A 16699-nucleotide genomic window follows, 5' to 3' on the forward strand; every position below is an offset into this window, starting at 1 on the left:
TAGAGGGTCATACAAATCTAAATATAAACTGCTAGTAGAATAATTTTAGGAGGACATGCTCATCTGTTTCAAAATCTATATAAGGTATATTCTTGACCTGCCTTGTGAAATGTTGATCAAAGTATAGTTGAGATCAAGGAGTTATACATTGTGATTTCCCTCCTTGTTTCTTGCAGACTGAAAATTCATCCAGTGTTTTAGAATTTATAAGTGCGAACTTTGTCATCAGAACTGACCAGGTATTTACTAGGACCTTGTTCAAAAAATATTTCACACCATAAAATAGGAAAAATACGTATGCCTTGGACTATGATTATTGGGGTAATTATTATTTTTTAAACAGGTTTTGTCTTCCAAAACCATATTCTAAGTGCTTTAGAGCAGGGGTCCCCAACCACCGGGCCGCGGACCGGTACTGGTCCGTGGATCACTTTGTACCGGGCCGCAAAGAAAATTAAAATTAAAAAAAATGGTGGCTTTCTTCGCCTTCGGTGAATGCTGCTGGGATCAGGGATCAAGGACACAAAGGAGAGAAGGGGAGGGAGGAAGCAACCAAAGCCTGTCCTACTCTCTGGCTCAGTGGCTTCGGTTTCCTCCCGCCTTGTTCCTCTCTCAGTCGCTCTCTCGCTCCTCCACCAGCCCAGGAAGAAACTGCTTCAAAGAAGCCGGCAGGGTGGCTTTTCCTGTGGGCGCAGCTCCTTCGAAGCGCCCGTTCACCTGCACCCCGCCGCCTGCGGTTCAATCCAGTGCTCCGTTCTGCCTGCCTGCCTGCCTTCATTTCTGGTTGTTTCGGAGCAGCTTCGGCTGAGAATAATAACTATTCGCCTCTTTTACTCAGCCGAAGAGGAACGAGGCAGACACCTGAGGGATGAGGCTGAGGGAGGGAGGGAGACACCTGAGGGATGGAGCTGAGGAAGGCAGGGCCGAGAGGCGGGGCTTCTCAGCCGTCCTGCAGGGACTTGTCCTGAGCCGCGGAGACAGCCATGGGCCGCCACCGCCCAGCGCTCAGTTTTGAAGGCGCTCCTCAGCCCGGCGCAGTTCCTGAATCTGCAGCTGAAACCCTCCGTTTTAAATGTCCCAATAGAAGAGAATATCTGTCGCTCAGGGTTGCAATGAGGAGGCATTGGCGCTCCCTGAACTTGGTGGTTTGCTGGCAGGCGTTTTATTACCCGACTAGGTAACAACATCAGATGTTACTAGTCAGGTAATGAAACGTCTGTAAGCAAACCACCAAACTTGACTCCTCCCCCGGTCCTTGAAAAAGTGTTTCTGCGTGAAACTGGTCCCTGGTATAAAAAGGTTGGGGACCTACTGCTTTAGAGCAGTGGTTGCCAACTAGTGGGCAGGGACCACTGGTGGTCCACAAGAAAATTTTGGTGGTCCGCAGAGAAATGTCACCCCCAAAGCAATTAATCGAGGCTGTGTGGGAACACAAGGCTGCACTGCCCACATGGCCTGCGGGAACACAAGGCTTGTATTGCTTGCATTGCGAACAACATGAGGTAGTGAGGGGAGGGGGGAAATGGTGGAGGGGGGAAAAACAGATCTGCCAACATCTAGAAACAAGTAAAGTAATAACTAGCAGTCAGCATGGGTTTGTTAAGAACAGATCATGCCAAACCAATCTTATTTCATTCTTCAACACAGTGACTAAATTAGTAGACCAGCAAAATACTGTGGACATAATATATTTAGATTTCAGCAAAGCATTCGACAAAGTAGACCACAACTTACTTCTTAGTAAGATAGAAAAAAGTGAAATAGATAGCACCACCACTAGATGGACTCGCAACTGGCTGGCAAACTGTACTCAACGAGTAGTCCTTAATGGGTCTAAGTCTACATGGAGGGAAGTAAGCAGTGGGGTGCCACAAGGTTCAGTCTTAGGCTCAGTACTCTTCAGTATCTTCATTAACGACTTAGATGAGGGAATAGAAGGGGAACTTACCAAATTTGCAGATGATACTTGTTAGGGATATACACCCTAGCAGAACGTGCAACAGCAGTCTAGCAGACAGGCAGATATGTGAGACAAAACGTTGTAGTAGCTTACACTCAGTAAGACAGATACACTGTGCAAGTTAAATAGTTTTTATTCCAGCAAGAGTTATAGCATAGTCAAACGGTCCATATGTCATACACTAAGTTCAGTCAGTCCGGGGGTTATTCAGTTTGCAAAGTCCAGTGTCGAAAAAGAGTTCATTAAACTTACAATCAATCAGTCCATCGATATATCTCTTTTGCAGTCAGAGATATGAAGAAAAATCAAACCCCTTTTCTTCTCTCAGCAAACACGCAGTTATCACCATCAATCCATCATTGTCAGCATTCCAGTAAAAGCCGGGCAAACAGTGAGCTCTCTTGCTCCCTCTTATGGTGATTTTACAACCGCACCCAAAATACTTGGTTTACAGTTTAAAGTGATACATACACTTAAACTCACCAACATAGTTTACATATATTATTTTACCCAAACTAAGTTAGGTAACCAATGTTATCCCTAACATTTTCCCCTTTTGGGTAATATAATATATATATATATCTATTTACAATTTCAACCCATAGTTTTCACAATTTTCCTTGTGCTTTACTGTACCTTGGGCTTTTGTAAACCCATCTGCAAAATTTTCTTCAGTTATGCAATAGACCAATCTTATCAGACCATTTTTCACAGATTGTCTAACATTCAAATATCTAAGGTCAGTGTGCTTAGATCTAGTCTTTACAGCAATATTTGTAGCCAACTGTATGGCTGCTTGATTGTCCTCATAAACTACAATGGCATCTTTAACAGTTACTCCCATATCTAACAACAACTGTTTATACAGAATTAAATCAGTACATAATAAAGATAAACATAAAAATTCTGCTTCCATTGTGGACATACTTATATGTTGCTGTCTAATTGACCTCCAACCAATCAGTGTTTTACCTAGTAGTATAGCCATGCCTGAAGTTGATTTCCTAGTTTTTATATCTATTGCAAAGCTTGCATCAGCATATGCACTTAAAATCAAATAATCTTTTGGCTCTAAATACAATGCATAGTGCATTGTCCTTTTAAGATACCTTAATATACGCTTTAGCGCTTGCCAGTGACGTTCATTTGGTTCAGCATTAAATCTCACCAATTGATTAACGCCATAAGCAATATCTGGCCTTGACCAATTACTTATATATGATAAACTACCTATTAATGACTGATAAATAGTCTTATTGAATTTTGAACTTTGAGCATCAGTGTGGCAAAATTCCTGACTCATTGGAGTTTTTGCCGGTTTACAAAGTTCCTTTTTAAACATTTTTAGCAATTGGTATATTTTATCTTCTTGTGATATCTTAAAGCCACTATTGGTTTTGTTTATTGTCAATCCTAAATACTGTCTTATTTCTCCTAAATGCTTTAATTTTATCCTCTTACTTAATAATGATATTATCTCAGTAGCTTCATTATTAGTCTTCGTTATTAACTCAATATCATCTGTAAACAACAATAATAATGATACTGTTCCATTAGTCTCTCTCTTAAATAAACATGGATCAGCTAAACCTGCTTTAAATCCTATATTGTTTAACTCTTTTACAATATATTGGTTCCATTCATAACCAGATTGTTTCAATCCATAGAGACTCTTTTTCAGTTTCCAACAGTCATTATTATTTTTATCATCCTTAATTCCTACTGGTTTTCTTAAATATATAGTGTGCTGCAATGGTGCATGCAGATAGGCAGTTTCTACATCTAAATGATTTATGATATAATTCTTCTTAGCTGCCCACAGTAAAGCTGCTCTCAAGGTTATTGCCTTTAAATTTGGTGCAAATACCTCATCATAATCACATGCAGTTTGATTAAATCCTTGAGCTACCAACCTAGCCTTATGGGTAACAGTCTCATTTTTACCAGTTTTTAACATAAATATCCATTTGCAACCAATGGACTTTTCCCCTGGAGGTAATTTGGCATTTTCATAAACTTTCATTTCCTTTAATGAATTTAACTCCTTTTCCATTGCCTTTTGCCAATTCTCCTGATCCTTTGCAGGATACATCTTAAGTTCTTCAACAGTAGTTGGAACTTTACTAACTTGGCAAACTACACTTGCTTGGTACCTGTCAGGTGGTCTGGTTTCACGTGTTGATCGTCTAGGTATTACAGGGCTTACAGGTGGACTTTAATGTACTACCTGTTCCTGATTATCTATTTCTTCCTGTTCTGGTATTTCTTCCTGTTCTGGTCCTATATGCTCTTCTTTTACTTCCTCTTTAATTGTACTCTTCTTATTACTGATTTTTTCTTTTTGTCTTTTGTAGGGTTCTATAATTACTTCCTTATTTGAATCTTGTTCCAGTTTTTCCCATCCTACATGTTCTAGGAATTGTGCACTAGCGCTATAGTAAACTCTAGATGTACCTTTTTCCCAGAATCTGTATGATTTGTGATTAGATTCATAACCTACAAAGAATAACCTTTTAGCCCTATGTTGCCCTTTCTTTCTCAGTTGTGTAGGGATATGCACCCATGCTGGTGCTCCAAATGTGTGCACGTAGCTTAGGTCAGGTTTTCTGCCATGCCACCATGTGAATGGTAATTCACCAGTTGTTGAATTAACAACATTATTCAATATATGATTTCCACACATTATTGCTTCTCCCCACAAAGTTTCAGGTAATCCTGAATCTGACAGCATAGTACGAGCCATTGCTTGTAATGTTTGGCCTCGTCTCTCAATAAAGGCATTATGTTGTGGCCTATATGGTGCAGACTTTTTATGTTCAACACCTGCCATCTTCAGTTTATTTTGGAATTTATTGTTTATAAATTCCGTACCATTATCAGTGATAAGAGTTACTAATTTCACCAACATAGTTTACATATATTATTTTACCCAAACTAAGTTAGGTAACCAATGTTATCCCTAACAATTCTAAGCTGGCAGGAATAGCTAACACCCAAGAAGATAGGCTCAAGATCCAGATGGATCTTGACAGACTAGAACACTGGGCCGTATCTAACAAAATGAAATTCAATGTAGAGAAAAGTAAAGTCCTACACTTAGGCAAGAAAAACCAAAAGTACACATATAGACTGGGTGAAACCAGGCTCAATAGCAGTAACTGTGAGAGGGATCTTGGAGTCTTAGTGGACAACCAGCTAAATATGAGCCAGCAGTGTGCAGCAGCAGCCAAAAAAGCTAATGCAATCCTAAGTTGTATTAACAGAGGGATACAATCAAGATCAAGGGAAGTACTAATACCACTCTATAAATCCTTAGTAAGACCACACCTAGAGTACTGCACCCAGTTTTGCTCACCACATTATAAAAAAGATGTTGAGGCTCGAGAAAAAGTACAATCAGGATGATTAGGGGACTGGAGACTAAAACATACAATGAACGGTTGCAGGAACTGGGCTTGGCTAGTCTAGTAAAGAGAAGGACCAGGGGAGACATGATAGAGGTCTTCCAATATTTGAGGGGCTGCCACAGGGAGGAAGGGGTCAAGCTATTTTCTAAAGCGCCTGTAGGCCAGACAAGGAATAATGATGGAAACTGAACAAGGAGAGATTTAACCTGGAAATAAGGAGAAACTTTCTGACAGTGAGAATAATTAACTAATCGAACAGCTTGCCCTCGGAAGTTGTGGGAGTGCCATCACTTAAGACTTTCAAGAAGAGATTGGACTGCCATTTGTCAGAAATGGTGTAGGGTCTCCCGCTTGTGTGTGTGTGGGGTTGGACTAGATGACCTACAAGGTCCCTTCCAACTCTGATTATCTGTTATCTGCCCCATGCACCTACTTGGCCACCAGGCTGCTTCTTTCTGCTTCCTTCTTCATCTGCTTTTGGCTGAACACAAGAAAAGCAGCAAAAATCTTTCTTTCTCTCCCCCCAACTCTGCCAGAAATGAGTCTTTGGGACCCTGCAAGGCATCCTGCTCCAAGAGGCTGCGCTGGCAAAGACTCATTTCTGGTGGAATTTGGAGAAGAAAAAGAAAGCTGCTTCTGCTGCTTTCCTTGCAAGAAGCCAAAGACACTCTCTCTCCCCCCCACCCCCCCACCCCCCACCCCCCCCGAGAATGGAGCTGGAGCTGGTATCCTGCGATTCTAAATAAAGAATCATTGATCGGTAGGAAAATGAGGTGGGGAATTTTCCTGCAGACTTTTTTGGGGATTTTTCCCAGGGTCTCCAGTTCGCAGGATTTAAAATTAAGAGTTTGGTGGTCCCTGAGGTCCAAAAGGTTGGCGACCTCTGCTTTAGATTCCCTTTCTGTGTTATATATTTTATACAAGGGAACATTGTCAAACTTGGTGAAGCGTCTGCTATGAATATATATGGGTAATTTTTCTATTGCTGTGTATTTTCCAATATTTGTCTCCCAAGCCTGTTTGATCTGCAAGGTTTCTCTTTTCCAGTGTTGTCCCAGAGGGACAGTCAGCATATGTCTTCAAAAATTGTGAGGATTTCCTTTTATATTCTCCAGTATCATACTTAATAAAAAATATTTGTAGTTTTAATTCAGTTTTTATTATCAGAAGTTTTTGGATATATTGGTGTATTTCTTTTCCTTACAATCTTTTTGCACAACCAGCACATATGCTAAAATGTTCCTTCTTTGTTCTGGCAATTCCAATATTTCCTGTTGTTTGATTTGTCCATCTTGGCAATTGCTGCCAGAGTTATATTCAAATATCGAACATTTTGAACCAATTTTCCCAAAAATTGCAGCTTGAAGTCAATGTTATTGATTTTTTTCATTGTTCCACTGCTATTGCTTCCTTAAAGTTTTGCATCCATTTTATCATGAAAAAAATAATTGATTTTGTCTTCATGTCATATTTGCATGACAATTTGTAAATATGTCCTAATAAATCATCTTTATTCTGTACAAGTCTTTCAAGTTCTGACATTTTTCCCAGGGTCCTTTCTTCTTCTTTGATATTTCTTTTTCTTTTACATTTTTAAAAACAAATATATTAAACGTTTTAAATTCCTTCATTCATTATCCAATTCTTATTGTATCTCAATTTGTTTCTTGAGCCTCCATGTTTCTCCATGTCATATAATATATGTGGGTATATGCATAATTTTGTATTTATTTATTTTGTCATGTTTATGTAGTGTATATTGGAGGTGGAGACCCTTTTAAGAGCTGTATGCAATGAAATTTCATTTTAATCTATGTGTACATTCAAAGTGACAATTATTCTAAGTCTAAGAGTCCATATATATCACCTTCTATAGGTGTTCAAATACCTCTTAATATAATTATCCTTGAAACAGTGTTTGACACTGATGCTAGTTGTTAGGAATAACATAGGTTACCTAATGTAGTTTGGGTAAAATAATATATATAAACTATGATAGTGAGTTTAAGTGTGTGTCACTTTAACTGTAAAGCATGTAATTTTGGGTGCAGCTGTAAATCGCCATAAGAGGGAACAAGAGAACTGGATTGATTGCTGGCTTACTGGATTGCTTGCAGACGATGATGGATTGATGGTGTGTTAACTGCATGTTCTCTGCTGTTGCTGAAGGAAGAAAGGAGGTTTTACTTCTTCATATCTCTACTGCGAAGAGATATATTACAGGACTGATATTTGTAAGTTTACTGACCTCTTTTTCGACACTGGACTTTGCAACTGATTAATCCCCGGACGGACTGAAATAGTGTATGATATATGGACTGTTTGACTATGCTAAATACTATTACTGGAATAAACTATTTAACTAGCACAGTGTATCTGTTTTACTGAGTGTAAGCTACAAAAACGTTTATCTCACATATTTGCCTGACTGCCTGACTGCCGTGTAGGTTCTGCTAGGGTGTATATCCCTAACACTGGTTATGGGCCCAGCTGCACAGTCAGACTAACCAGGATATAACAGGCTTATATAAAGTGAGAGTTTGTGTAGTTACACAATACTGTAAACAGACAGCTGTGTTTTATTAATTATAGTTTAATATCCAGAAAAGATGGCACAAGTCAATTTACCAAGTTTGTCTCTAATATCCAAACTGGATGGAACAAACTATGTTTCATGGTCTATGAAATGCAGCCTACTTCTACGAAGAGAAGTAGAAGAAGTGGAGTATAATTCAAAACCCACCAGAGGTAGATGCTTGGGATCCGGAAGATGAGGATGATGCCCAGAAAATACAAGAATATAAATTAAAGAATGAGCAAGCTCTCTGTATAATTGGACTGACACTCTGTGACCAGCAGCTTGTCCATATTCGTGGAGAAGAAACAGCTGCGAAATGTTGGGAGAATTTAAAGAAGATTTATGTTCGAGACAGTGTAGGAGCACATATAAATCTTACACGGAAACTGTTCAGAACACATCTTCAAAAGAATGGAGACATGTTGAATCATATAAACACAATGAAGAGAATTTTTCAGGAACTGCATGAAAAAGAACTTATCTTCACAGAACTCCATCAGGTTTATATAATTTTGTCTTCATTAGATGAGAGCTATGACGACTATGTAACTTCATTGGAAGTACTGCCAAAAGATAACCTCACATTAACTGACATTACTGGCAGATTAATTGAAGAAGCCAGGAGAAGGCTTGAAAGGGATCAACTCAGAAGGGAACAACAACCAAAACAAGAAGATAAAGAATCTACGACAGCCTATACAATTAGAAAATGTTTTAATTGTGGAGGAAAAGGACATTTGGCTAGATTCTGCAAGAAAGGAAAACGCCACAATGCCAGCCAGAATGCTAAAAGGCATCAAAAGGATGAAAAATGCTTAGAGTTAGCCATGTATAGCAACGAAACTGTGAATAATAATTTATGGGTTGTAGATAGTGGAGCATCGCACTGCATAACGAAAGATAAGAAAAGATTTGTTAAGCTGTCCACGAGTTCACAGCAGATATCGTTAGCTAATGGCTGGAAAATGAAAGCAAAAGGTGAAGGTATTGCACATTGTTCTTGCATAAAAGAAAATGTAAAAATGTTATATGTACCACAACTTAAGTTTAATTTGCTTTCGGTTAGAGTTTTGGTTAAACTAGGTTATGTAGTTACCTTTAGGGGAGAAAACTGCATAATAGAAAAGGAAGGTAAAAAAGTGACTGCAACTTTAAAAGGTGAATTGTATGTGTTAAATGATAATTCATTAGAGGTAGCTAACACAGTATATAATAACGTTAAACCTCATGAGGAATGCATACATTTGTTACACAGATGTTTAGGGCATATAAATTTTAAAATGCTCAAGCAAATGGTTGAACTGTCTGAAGGTATAAAACTGAAGCCTTGCAGTAAGTATTTGCACTGCAATGCTTGTAGTCAAGCAAAAAGCAAGGTAATACCAGCAAATAGAATAAATGGATTTAAGACAAAGGAACCTCTAGAGGTCGTATTTGCTGATATTATAGGTCCTAAAAAACCAAATGTGGGAGGTGCTCATTATATACTAAGCATAATGGATCATTATTCTAGATATGGTTTCTGTTATTTAATGAAGAGTAAAACGGAAACATATCAGAATTTCTTTAATTGGTTGAAGTTTGCAGAAAGAAAAACTAAAAGGAAACTAGTAACTCTTGTAACTGATAATGGTACGGAATTTATAAATAATAAATTCCAAAATAGACTGAAGATGGCAGGTGTTGAACATAAAAAGTCTGCACCATATAAGCCACAACATAATTCCTTTATAGAAAGACGAGGCCAAACAATACAGGCAATGGCTCGTAATATGTTGTCAGATTCAGGATTACCTGAAACTTTGTGGGGAGAAGCAATAATGTGTGGTAATCATATATTAAATAATGTTGTTAACTCAACAACAGGTGAATTACCATTCACACGGTGGCATGGTAGAAAACCTGACTTAAGCTACATGCACACATTTGGAGCACCAGCATGGGTGCATATTCCTACACAACTGAGACACAAGGGGCAGCATAGGGCTAAAAAGTTATTCTTTGTAGGATATGAATCTAATCACAAATCATACAGATTCTGGGAAAAAGGTACACCTAGAGTTTACTGTAGTGCTAGTGCACAATTCCTTGAACATGTAGGATGGGAAAAACTGGAACAAGATTCAAGTAAGGAAGTAATTATAGAAAGCTACAAAAGACCAAAATCACATATCAGTAATAAGAAGAGTACAATTAAAGAGGAAGTACAGGAAGAGCACATAGGACCAGAACAGGAAGAAATAGGTGAACAGGAAGAAATAAATAACCAGGAACAGGTAGTACATGAAAGTCCACCTGTAAGCCCTGTAATACCTAGACGATCAACACGTGAAACCAGGCCACCTGACAGGTACCAAGCAAGTGTAGTTTGCCAAGTTAGTAAAGTTCCAACTACTGTTGAAGAACTTAGAATGTATCCAGCAAAGGAACAAGAAAATTGGCATAAAGCAATGGAGAAAGAATTAAATTCATTAAAACAAATGGAAGTTTATGAAAATGTTAAATTACCTCCAGGTGAAAAGTCCATTGGCTGTAAATGGATATTTAAATTAAAAACAGTTAAAATGGGACTGTTACCCATAAGGCTAGGTTGGTAGCTCAAGGATTTAATCAAACTGCATGTGATTATGATGAAGTATTTGCACTGAGTCTAAAAGCAACAACCTTGGGAGCAGCTTTAGTGTGGGCAGCTAAGAAGAACTATATTATAAATCACTTAGATGTAGAAACTGCCTATCTGCATGCACCATTGCAGCACACTATATACTTAAAGAAACCTGTAGGAATTAAGGATGATAAAAAGAATAATGACTGTTGGAAGCTTAAAAAGAGTCTCTATGGATTAAAACAATCTGGTTACGAATGGAACCAATATATTGTTAAGGAGTTAAACAATATAGGGTTTAAAGCAGGTTTAGCTGATCCATGTGTATTTAAGAGAGAGAAAAATGGAATAGTGTCATTATTATTGTTGTTTACAGATGATATTGCCTTAATTACAAAAACTAATAATGAAGCTACTGAAATAATATCATTATTAGGTAAGAGGATAAAATTAAAGCAATTAGGAGAGATAAAACAGTATCTAGGATTGACAATAAATAAAACCAAAAGTGGCTATAAGATATCTCAAGAGGATAAGATTTATCAATTACTAAAAACATACAAGATGGAACTTTGTAAACCGGCTAAAACTCCAATGAGTCAGGAATTTGGCCACACTGATGCTCAAAGTCCAAAATTCGATAAAACTATTTATCAATCACTAATTGGTAGTTTATCGTACATTAGTAATTGGTCAAGGCCAGATATTGCTTATGGCGTTAATCAATTGGCAAAATTTAACGCTGAACCCACTGAACAACACTGGCAAGCGACAAAACGTATATTAAGATATCTTAAAAGGACAATGCACTATGCATTGTATTTGGAGCCAAAAGATGATCTGATTTTAAGTGCATATGCTGATGCAAGTTTTGCAACAGACATAAACACTAGGAAATCAACTTCAGGTACGGCTATACTATTAGGAAAAGCACTGATTGGTTGGAGGTCAATTAGACAGCAACACATAAGTATGTCCACAATGGAAGCAGAATTTTCATGTTTATCTTTATTATGTACTGATTTAATTCTGTATAAACAGTTGTTATTAGATATGGGAATAACTGTTAATGATTCCATTGTAGTTTATGAGGACAATCAAGCAGCCATACAGTTGGCTACAAATATTGCTGTGAAAGCGAGATCTAAGCATACAGACCTTAGATATCTGAATGTAAGACAATCTGTAAAAAATGTTTTGATAAGATTGGAATATTGTATGACTGAAGAAAATATTGCCGATCAATTTACAAAAGCCCAAGGTTCAGTAAAACACAAAGCAAGTTGTGATGACTATGGTTTAAGGATGTAAATAGATATATATATATTATTATATTACCCAAAAGGGGAGTATGTTAGGAATAACATAGGTTACCTAACGTAGTTTGGGTAAAATAATATATATAAACTATGATAGTGAGTTTAAGTGTGTGTCACTTTAACTGTAAAGCATGTAATTTTGGGTGCGGCTGTAAATCACCGTAAGAGGGAGCAAGAGAACTGGATTGATTGCTGGCTTACTGGATTGCTTGCAGATGATGGTGGATTGACGGTGTGTTAACTGCATGTTCTCTGCTGTTGCTGAAGGAAGAAAGGAGGTTTTACTTCTTCATATCTCTACTGCGAAGAGATATATTACAGGACTGATATTTGTAAGTTTACTGACCTCTTTTTCGACACTGGACTTTGCAACTGATTAATCCCCGGACGGACTGAAATAGTGTATGATATATGGACTGTTTGACTATGCTAAATACTATTACTGGAATAAACTATTTAACTAGCACAGTGTATCTGTTTTACTGAGTGTAAGCTACAAAAACGTTTATCTCACATATTTGCCTGCCTGCCTGACTGCCGTGCAGGTTCTGCTAGGGTGTATATCCCTAACACTAGTAATGCAATTGTTGGACTAGTCCTTGCATTTAATAGGCTTTCTCATCCAATATACCCCTTCAGATTCTTGTCTTCTTTGATTTGCTTATCCTATCGATATCTGTGATTGAGCCTGCTTCTTTTATCATTGATATTCTGCTATTAAGAAATGTTATCCATTCTCTTATTCACAGCAGACAGTTTCCTCCATAGTATAGTCTAAGACTGAAAAAGCTAGTTCACCTCTCTCTACCACATTGTGTAAAACTTTCAGTCTTACTTTTTTCCCCCTATTCAGTGTAAATCAGTTAAATTTCTTTGCCAATCCTGCCATGTTTTTAATCTAGGACTTGGATTGGCACCACTTGAGACATTTTTTTTGGTAATACATTTTTTTTATTGTCACCATGAGTTCTAGCCAAGGGAAGGTTTAAGCTCAAGATCATGTACTGTATTATTTCTTTCCAGAATTTGTTATAATTATTTTGAAATATATCGTTCTTGCATCCTTGCAACCAAAATCTTTTTTCATCAACTGTCATATAGAACTTTGAGGTTTCATAATTGTTAGTACTGCATAACATTGTTCCTTTGACAATGAAAAAAATTGCTGTGAATGTTCATTTCATTGTAATCTTTACTATTAGGTGAGCTTGAAATATGCTCATCTTCCAGAGTTTTCGTTTTTCTCTGGGATTCATTTTATTCTTTGAACTTTATTTTTTTGTCAGTCCATCTGTCCCTAGCATCTTATCAATTTATATTTCATTTATTGCTTCTTTGATCACTTAAGTTGTTATAAATCTGCTTAATATTTGCCAGTGTTCTTCAGTAAATATCTTAGGCTCTGAGGTTTCAAAATAGGTCGTCCTTCATTAATATCCATTTATTCAGCCACCATTGGAACTTACACTGTCATCAAATGAATGGACTTACAACTGGTCCTTTAAGATCCAGTGGCTGCAACTTCCTATTCATTTGAACAAAATTTAGGCTCAACCCACATTTATGACTGTTCACCCTGCCACCATTGCCTTCCCTCCTGCTGTCCTTTGTCATCATCATCTTTGCCTGCCTGTCCCCTGTTGGTCTCACCATCCAGGCCAGGTGTGGAGAGACGCGCTGTGGAAAAACCCCACAGGCCAGCAGGCAACAGTTATGGATGTGGGAGCTGCTAGGGTGCATAGGTGGCTGAATGTGTGCCACACCACATGCATGCCATTACTGGCTGAGGCCTTCTTTCACACCAGCCTTTCATAAGCTGACCTGGGTCTTCTTTTGCACAAAGGCTGGGAGAGTCATTCACAAACTGTCCAGGAACTTTTTGTGTGTGTGTACCAGCCAGGACCTCCGCCATGAAAGAAGGATCCAGTGGGTGCACAAAAGAAAGATCTGGCCAGTGCTGGCATGAGAGAAGGATCCCACATGCATGAGAATGGTAATTATGAATGATCCTTGAATGTATGGCACCCTTGTGATCACATGATCAAAGTTTGGGCACTTGGCAGCCTGCCCACATTTCTGATTTTATTTCAAAGAACCAACAGTTGCTTTTGCTGGGAACTCCTTGCCAGCAGCAAGAAGAAGAAAAAGGTGAAGGTCAGCTAAGGGGAAAGGAGTCAGTAGGGATAGGCGGTTAGAGATAGAACGAAGGGCAACCAAAAGGGAAAAGGTTGGAGACATAGGAAGTAGTTAAAATTGAAGCAGAGGCAACTATGACAGGATGATATGTCCTTGTCTGCCAAAGGGAGCTTGCTGTATCCAGTCTGGGAGAGGTCAGTGGAACAGACCCAGCAGTTCATGCAGGGCAGCAGAAGTGTGAGGGTCTCCCCTAATGACCACAATCAGGATTACTAAAACTGCAATGGCTAAGCAGTGTAGTCACATGATGTTTTGCCAGATCTAACAAAATGAAATTCAATGTAGAGAAAAGTAAGTAATCAGTGGAATGAGTTGTCTCCAGAACTTGTGAATGCTCCAACATTGGAGATTTTTTTGCTTGTTATCCTAATGTTACTCTTGGTATTAATCTATGCTCATCTGTATGATTGCTGGTGTTAATCTATGCTCATCTGTATGATTGCTGGTGAGGAGGTGTTTTGCTCTTTTTGTCCCCTTTTTGGCTTGTTGAATGTCTCTTTTGAATGGATGAAACCTGTATCCCGTAACTATGCATAGAATGTTAACAACTGGAAGACAAATCAATTTGTAGCAAAGTTAATAACAGCACACCAAATACTGTACTTCAAAAGATTTGCAACACATGCTTCAAATTCATAGCACAAATTGTGTATTCTGAGACTGAAAATTGTCAAATTTTGACTTCTCTTTCTTTTCTAAACAGATTATGCTTATGAAAATGATGGAAGTGGAAGGCAATCAGACACTGGTTATGGATTTTGTCCTGGTTGGATTTACGAGATCCATTCCTATGAAAAATCTTTTTTGTGCTGTTCTTGGTCTCCTACACCATTACACTGACTGGGAATCTGGGCCTCGTGGCCCTGATCTACCGAGACTCTTGCTTGCACACACCCATGTACTTCTTTGTGGGCAGCCTTTCCTTCCTGGATGTCTGGTACTCCTCAGTCTACACTCCTCGTATCTTGTCTGACTGTGTATCCAAGAATAATCACATGTCGCTAGCTGCTTGTGCAGCACAATTGTTCTTTGCTGGCTTGGCCTACAGTGAATGCTTCCTACTGGCCTTCATGGCCTATGATCACTATGTGGCCATCTGCAACCCACTCCTTTATACCACTGCCATGCCCAAGAAGCTCTGTATCCAGCTGGTGGTAGGAGCTTACGCAGCTGGCTTTGCCAATGCCATTGCACATATTAGTAACACTTTCCGCCTACGCTTTTGTGAGAACAATGTCATCAATCACTACTTTTGTGATGTGCTGCCTCTTCTGAAAATGTCCTGTGATGATATAGGGTTCTATGAAGTCATTCTGACTGCTCTCATAGGTTGCAATTGGCTGGTAACCTCAGCTATCATCCAGAGCTCCTATATTGGTATTGTAGGAGCCATCATTCGTATCCATTCATCCGCAGGGAGATGCAAAGCCTTCTTCACTTGCTTGGCCCACCTGGTGTCAGTTACCCTATTCTATGGTTCCATTCTCATCATGTATTGCAGACCCAAATCTCAAATTACTCTACCAGTTCTGTCCACCTCTGTAGAACCGGTAGTTCTGAAGAGCAGCAGATATAGAGCATACATAGAACTGGTTCTATGTCTGCTGCTGTTTTGGCCCACCCACCCGCCCGGGCTCTTACCTGACCTTTATTTCCTGCTTTTTCAACCGCAACTGCTTTGCGCGACACAGCTGCGGTTGAAAAAGCAGGAAAAAAGGGCTTTTCAAACCACTGTGCACTTGCACGCAGCACTGCTCAGCTGTCCGGGCAGCTCAGCAGGCCGTAAATTGTAGTTGCGCAACTTATGTGTGCGCGCAAAGCGTGCATGCGCACGCAACACAGCACAACAGAGCCAGTAGTTATACTGGTCGGATCCCATCCCTGGATACAATGAAGCAAAAGCTCTCATTAAATAGCGTATAGCAGACACACAGCCCCAGTTGGATCTAGCCAGGTCCCCACCTTTTATTGATGATGATGAATGAATGAACCTATCAGAATTAATCTGATAGGCTCTCTCTCTCTCTCTCTCTCCCATGACATCTTTAACAACTGTGTAATGCTTACACAGTATCATGCCCTCCACTCAGCTATCTTTGAAAGTCAATACAGAGAAATTCCCTACCTGGAGAGACAATGTCTCTTGTTTGTAACCGACCCACCCCCTTACACTGACTTATGACAATAATAAAGATTTCATTAATTGACTCATTTTAGTTTGTTTTGATTTGATGGTTTTCAGACAACTGTGGATGACTTCCTCACCTAGGATGAGGAATCTTGAAGATTACAGTTTCTAATGAGAGCAGCAGAACCAAGTCATCCATCTTCTTCCTTTTGACAGACCATTCTCTTAAGCATCCTGGATTTCAACTATACTTTTTAAAGTTTCTGTTTTGCTTCAACTCTCTAAAAGTTGTCCGGTTGGTTGAATGCTGATTTATTTTAATCCCCTGCTGGATTTTATCCATTTCTTTCTTGTTCTTTTCCTTTCATGTTTTTTACTTTTTTTTTTTTTTTTGAAAACAGTTTTATTAATTTTAACAACAGACAAAAACACATAAAACATAAAAACATCATCCTTTCCTTCATGAGTTTACAGACAGTGTATCGGTTGGTTTACCACTTTTTTTT

General features: G+C 38.7%; 1 pseudogene; it reads left to right on the forward strand.

Moving 5' to 3' along the window:
* The first annotated feature begins 14786 nt into the window (after positions 1-14786).
* Positions 14787-16334, forward strand: LOC113421940 (olfactory receptor 9G4-like; annotated as a pseudogene).
* Positions 16335-16699: the final 365 nt, after the last annotated feature.

Source organism: Notechis scutatus, chromosome 1 (genome assembly GCF_049901735.1).
Source record: "Notechis scutatus isolate UNSWTSFEM ecotype Mainland chromosome 1, rNotScu1.2, whole genome shotgun sequence".
Classification (NCBI taxonomy): Eukaryota; Metazoa; Chordata; class Lepidosauria; order Squamata; family Elapidae; genus Notechis; species Notechis scutatus.